This window comes from Antrostomus carolinensis, unplaced genomic scaffold, assembly GCF_000700745.2.
Source record: "Antrostomus carolinensis isolate BGI_N321 unplaced genomic scaffold, ASM70074v2 scaffold638, whole genome shotgun sequence".
Lineage (NCBI taxonomy): Eukaryota > Metazoa > Chordata > Aves > Caprimulgiformes > Caprimulgidae > Antrostomus > Antrostomus carolinensis.
Window position 1 is genome coordinate 4,071 of NW_010330649.1, and position 6,296 is coordinate 10,366.

The window sequence follows — 6,296 nt, forward strand, 5'->3', positions numbered from 1 at the left end:
GAAAAAATAACAGATAGCATTCACATCGTCACCCATGTTTGCACAGTGCCACAGGTAGCACGGGTGTTTGCTGGAACAAGATCTGAGCTGATTGCACAGCGAGCTGTGAAAAATATCAGTACCGTGGTGGCCCAACACGTGTGTGAAAGAGGGAAGTACTCTGGGTTGAAACTTCTCACACAAGCCTCTTCAGTGTGTGTGGCAACAGAGGTGGGCTTGGAAGCTAGCACAGAAGAAACAATGACAACCTGGTTTCTATGAGCAACCTGGTCTAGTGGAAGGTGTCCCTGCTGATGGCAGGGGGGGTTGGAACTAGGTGATCTTTAAGGTCCCTTCCAACCCAAACCATTCTATGGTTCTATGATTCTATGAGCAATCAGCCTACAGCTGAGGAAACATCTGATAGGCTTAGTAGGTGCAGTTGCCTGGTCTGGTGTGATTTGTCACTGTACCTGTATGCTCCTCTGGAAGGTGGTTTTATGCTCCTAAGGACAGCAGGTTAGGGGAGATGGGGTGTGGATACATACTTTTCTTCCCAAAGATAGGGGCAACTTATGGTAGAGGAGTAGTCAGCTGTGGGATGGTCTCTACATTTGGTATCTGCAAACATCACGGCAGTGTTCAGTGAAGGAGCAGATGTGTGCATCTTGGCATGGTGAGCTGTGGTCCTGCTCCCTTTGGTCATTCAGCAAGACACCCTTAATTTAACTAAGGCAGCCATCTCCTGACAGATGTCTGAGGAAGTGTGACAGTTCTGGCTTGGATGGATTTAATGTTGCAGTGTAACCACCTGTTAGGTTGGGGTTCCAAGGACAGATGCTACGTGTGCTGCAGGTAGGCAAAATTGCTGGCCTCAGTGGCAACCAGGGGTGGTCACCACCCCACAGGATGAGACATACATTTATTTCCTAGGAAATGTGCCAAACAAATGGAGACCATTGCCATGTTCATATTACAGTGGTTTATTTTTGCAGAACTAATTTTCAGGTCACTGTCTCAAGCCTTCAGGAACCTTCAGTTTTAGTGTCTCTAACACAATGACAGTTCCTCCTTCCAGTGGAGCCATGGCTAATACTTTGTGTATACTGTGCATTGTGGAACGTTTTTTTTTTTTTTAAAAGAAACAAGATAAAGATCATTTTTAGAAACTTAAAGCCCTGTCTGAAACCCAAGAACATCAAAATTATATTGGAAAATTTACTGTTGCTTTCCATGGCGTATAAAAAAGCTTTTTTTGAAAGACCACCTAAAATAAGATGGCAGAATATTTTGTGCACAGATTTACTGCCTTGTGAACTCCAGAGAGTTACAGAATAAAAGAAAATTAAAAGATGCCATACAATTTATCTAGAACACAAGACCTAAAGCAGTAGAGTATGGAGAAATGGGCGAGTTTGCCTCAGGGATGAGGACAATGCTGAATAAGTTCTCCATTCTGGTGGACTGTCCTTGTCCTGGACCTCTTTATTCAGCTTTTGTAATAGCTTTTGAAAAATTTAGGTGACCAGAATTTCCCAGAATATTGTGAATCAGGCAGGTCATGCCAGACCTGATTTAGTGGATGTGGGATAATTGCCATTCCTGTAATATTTTCTAAATTATGCTGACTGCAGGGAAAGCCAACACTTTCCTAACTGGGAGGTGAGGATTGGGCCCAGGACTGATTACTTCTTAACAGTAGGTGTGGGGACAACAGCCTTCACACAATAGATGATTTATTTGTCCTTCTGGCTTTAAATCGTGTAATTTAAGGATTTAATTCTTAAATTTGTGGTGTAATTTAATTTGGAACTAGATGATCTTTAAGGTCCCTTCCAATCCAAACCATTCTATGATTCTATGATTCTATGAATTCTACAGATATTGAAACCCATTTAGGAAATGTCCCTTTTCTCTCTTTTTAATTCTATTGCAAAATTGAAAAGGTGTTAGTTTTACTTCATAATACAACTTTTTTACAGGTGCAGATTCACTCTACAGAAATAGTTTCAGCCTCAGTGATGAAAAGCTTAACTCACCAACTGCATCTACTCCAAGCTTGCCATCTCCGTCAGTAACTCCGTGTAAAGGTAAAGTTAATTTTAACTGCTGACATTTCTTCCTAATTCTCAACTATACGGGCTTCTTTCTGTGAGCCAGGATTCATGTGCATGTGTTGACTTTTTAAAAATGCCAGCACAACGAGGGATGACTGTTTAGCACACTACAGATTCAAGTATTACTGTCGTGGTTACAAACAGCAGGAGCACGCTGCATCCACACTTCTTCGCAGGTGACCTGGCAACTCTTTGGTTTTGAAACACCAAGCTAAAGAAAATTACAGTTTAGTTGATGAGGAATCGTGGTACTACTTACAGAATGCTTCATCTAAGAGTTAGATTGTGTTACTTCTTACTGAAGCAACTAAGTAGCTTAAGTGTCCCATCTGTATACAGAAATACTTGGCCTGAATGCCGGGGTGCAGTAGGTGGCTCCTCCAAAGCCATACGCTGCCATTCAGGTTGACACAATCACTCAGATCCATTCAGACCTTGCACTGCTGTACAACCCATGAATTAGCAATTCCTTCCTCCTTTGTAGCTGTGCTGTTTCAAAGTGGCTTCTGTCTTGCAGCTGATCTAACTCCCCAGGAGTCTGTTTCATTCAGGTTAATTTAGATTAACTCTGGAGTAGACATATCAATAAATGAACAGTCATACATATGTACTATACAGTGCTTTCATTACAACTAGTCTTCTCACATGAAAGCTTTTCATGCTTTCAAGTCTTTTCCACAGTGACCAGTCACAAAAACTAAGTTAAATGCTTTCTTTCTAATTAGCATATTATTCTCATTAGAGAAATAATGAGTAATAGTTAATAAGAAGTAGCAAAAAAGAGTTCAAGTTAAACTGGCAGGAAATACTTGGCAAGGAATTACAGTAAAGGTCAAGATGCTCTTCCTGATGAGAAGACAGAAACAGAGTTGGAACCAGCTTGGAGTAGACCACAGAAATGAGATAAGTAAAACTAGATTGAATGGAACCAGTGGTGTTCTCGGGAGCAGAAATGTAGGTGGATGTTTGGATCCAAATTTATATTGTTTGGACTAACATCAAAGGATCTGACATCACAGCAAACCCGTGATACTGACATGGTTTAAGAGGCTTAGACTTGAGTCAGACAGGCAGCTAACTGGCTGGGGTTTCTTTAGGGCCATGAATACAACATCTGAATATATGCAGTAAGGAAGACTCCCATAGTAACAAGGACATGGATTAGTTGATATAAGCTTTTTTCCTCCACTTCAACCTCTGCTTTTTAAGGAAACTAACCAGAGGATTGCTTTGCTTCTGTCAAATGGAAAACTATAAAGACTAGGATTTTAATTAGTTCTCCCCTGTTTTCTAAGAATGCATTTGGACATTGCAGCAACCCTATTGAACTTCCCTGAAAATAATCCACAGTGTGTTTGATACCACTGAAAATGATTTGGGGGATTGTGTGGTTCTAGTGTTTCTTTTGGCCAGAGAAATATGTCACATCTGAGCAATACTGACTGTCTGTTGTTTTGCAGCAAAGCTTGGGGACACAAAAGAACTGGAAGACTTCATTGCTGATCTTGACAGGACACTAGCAAGTAAGTAGATGTTGTTATTAGTAGGCTGCATCTCACTTGGTACTGTCAAAGAGTGATGAAAACCAATGTGTGAGGAGGAGGGGAAAGGGAAGGGCAGCAATAGTTTCATATAACATGGCTTCCTTTTATTTTGCTTGTCCTATGGATCATTATGTGGCTAAGAAGGTAAAATAGACTAAATTCTGGTCTTTGCCTGAATATTCAAGGCATGCAGTTTAGCTTGTGTGACAAAGGCTGTACTCTGATGAACCTCTGTCCCCACCTCTGAGGGAGCTGCAATTCACCCTTCCTTGACAGTGTATAGATCAAGCAAACATCACTTTCCTAAATACTCAAAACTCAGCTAAAATGTTACGAACATGATACTGGGGGTTTTTTTGGTATGGGACCAAACTATGGTACCCAAAACAAGGCATTGTAGGACTAGGCCTAAGTAGCAGCAAGAAACTGCCCCCCAGTAAACTATGAACTGAGAGTTTCTTGCGTTCATTAGTATTTTCCCTTCCCTGTAAGTCTTTAAGCCTTGGCCATCTGCCTTGAAACTTAACCCAGCTGCCCTTACCAGCTTCCTACTTCCCTGTCATCTTTCTCGTGTCTTAATCCTGGTTTCAGTTCTCTTAAAATGTATTTCTAGTTCCCTCACTTCTGTCATGGATGTATGCTTACTGCTCAAACCTAATTGACTGCTCTTCTGAAAAACTCTGAGTTTTGAAGGTTTATATAAAACAACAAAACCCCAAACCAGCAAAAATTCACATTGCTGTATCTCACACAGCCGTGTTGCAGCTAACTCTTAAGGGGCTGCCTATAGTATATAGGTGTTATTGTCCCTTGCAAGGCACATCAAAGGTGGGGGCAGGGATTGCCACCTGCTGTAGTGTTTATTTTTTTTTATCCCAACTAATCAAATCTGTAGTGATTTCAGCAGTTATTTATACAGTGTCACTTGTCTTAGTGATACACTTGTCTTTACAGTGATAAGTTATCTTTATCATACAGTGAAATTCTGAGGAAAAAGCCCAGCTTCTACCCGATATTTGTCATCACATTTTTGAGGAGTTGTATTTATATGCTTGAGGTTACACAGAGCTTTGTACAGATGCCTTTTCAAGCCTAATGTGTTCATTAGAACAGTAATCACCTTAAATTTTTGCACATTAACCTTTTGGCTCTCGTGCTAATTAAAAAAAGGCATAATTTTGGCCTATCAGGCAGTCTAGCAAGCTGGGCATAGATAGAGTGTCTGGTACATCAACAACATGCAATTTTACTTAATACAGAACTTAATGATCTTTCTTTTTTTATTATTTCCAGGTATGTGAAATTAATCTTTGGCACTGTACTTGCCTGTGAATGTCCTCTGAAGGACAAGTGACATCAGTCACGGAGAACTGCTGCCTTTGTCCAATAACTTTGCTACCCCAGATATTCACCTTCTGACCATAACCTTTGTAAACTCCTACAAGTATTTAACTGGCAACATCAGTTTTGTTACTTTGCAGCAGATGGAATAAGATAACTTAAGTGTTATAGCTGTATTTTGCTTTAAAATATAGCTTGAATTTTAATTTAAAGTTGCTTTTATGAAAATATATTTGTAATTTTATATAGTTGAGAACTCTTAATGCTTTTTTCCATTGTTATATATTTTTGTATGCAAATAAATTCTGAACTGGAATCCAGATGTCTGAAAGCTTGATATGAACATGCAAACTCTGAAGCTTACGTACAAATTAAGCTCTTATTGAAAACATCAAACTTTAAAATATCCGATAAAGGTGTATTTTTGTTAGGCAAAATGTGTTATGCTGGCTTCATGTGGAACTTCATTATTTCTCTTTTCAAATTGTTTAAATAAGAGAATATTGTACTATGTCAATTTAATAGAATCAGGAAAATAATAAAATTGGTCAAACTGTTACTTCAGGTTTGCTTTAATACAGAGGAAATAACACTGACAGTACAGATTTGAACAGTAGAACCTATTTCAAACCCTATGCAAAGGGTAGCTTTAAGATTACATACCATTCTACATGAAGTACTAATTGGGAGGTCAGACATTTAGGCCCATGGGTTTTAAGGTATGGAGATCCTATAGTACCAATAAAATACTTAAGTGTCTGGATGTTTCTGATACCAGACCCTTGGGTCCAAAAACAGTCTACCACTCTAAAAAGACTTCCTGGCCATCAGTGTTACGCTGAAAGAGTGGAAGGTGAACCTGATTCTTTCCAGCTGCATTAGGCACTGGAGATGTCATTATGTGAGCTCTCCTCCAGCTGCTGCAGGCATTACACTTGGCTCTGCTGTCTGAGCTGCTCATGCAATTGCTCTCTAATCCCTTCAGACCAAGTGAGCTGGGCTTGTTTGAACTCCAGGTCTTGTTTTGACCAAAGCAGGCTAGTGAGCAGCTGGATGAGTGGTTCAGATATTGTGCCCCCCTAGGCTGTTACCATCTTTGAGTGTGTCTCTGCCTATGGTACAGCTACCAGCCAGTTGCTTAGGGATCTTAAGGGATGGATTTGGACCCGTCTTCTGCAGCTGGGCAAAATCTACCATGTATTTTCTAACCCTGTTAGTGCCATAAGGGTGATGCAGATCCATCTCCCTGCTTTACATTTTCTAGAAGTTGACACAAAAATTTGGGTGGTGTTAAACACTGTATGATTTTTCCAGT

General features: G+C 40.0%; 1 long non-coding RNA gene across 1 annotated transcript; it reads left to right on the top strand.

Moving 5' to 3' along the window:
• The first annotated feature begins 1,850 nt into the window (after positions 1–1,850).
• Positions 1,851–5,447, top strand: LOC104528819 (uncharacterized). The gene is made up of 3 exons (XR_003766277.1): positions 1,851–2,069; positions 3,557–3,619; positions 4,934–5,447. It is a non-coding gene; the product is annotated as an uncharacterized LOC104528819 (long non-coding RNA).
• Positions 5,448–6,296: the final 849 nt, after the last annotated feature.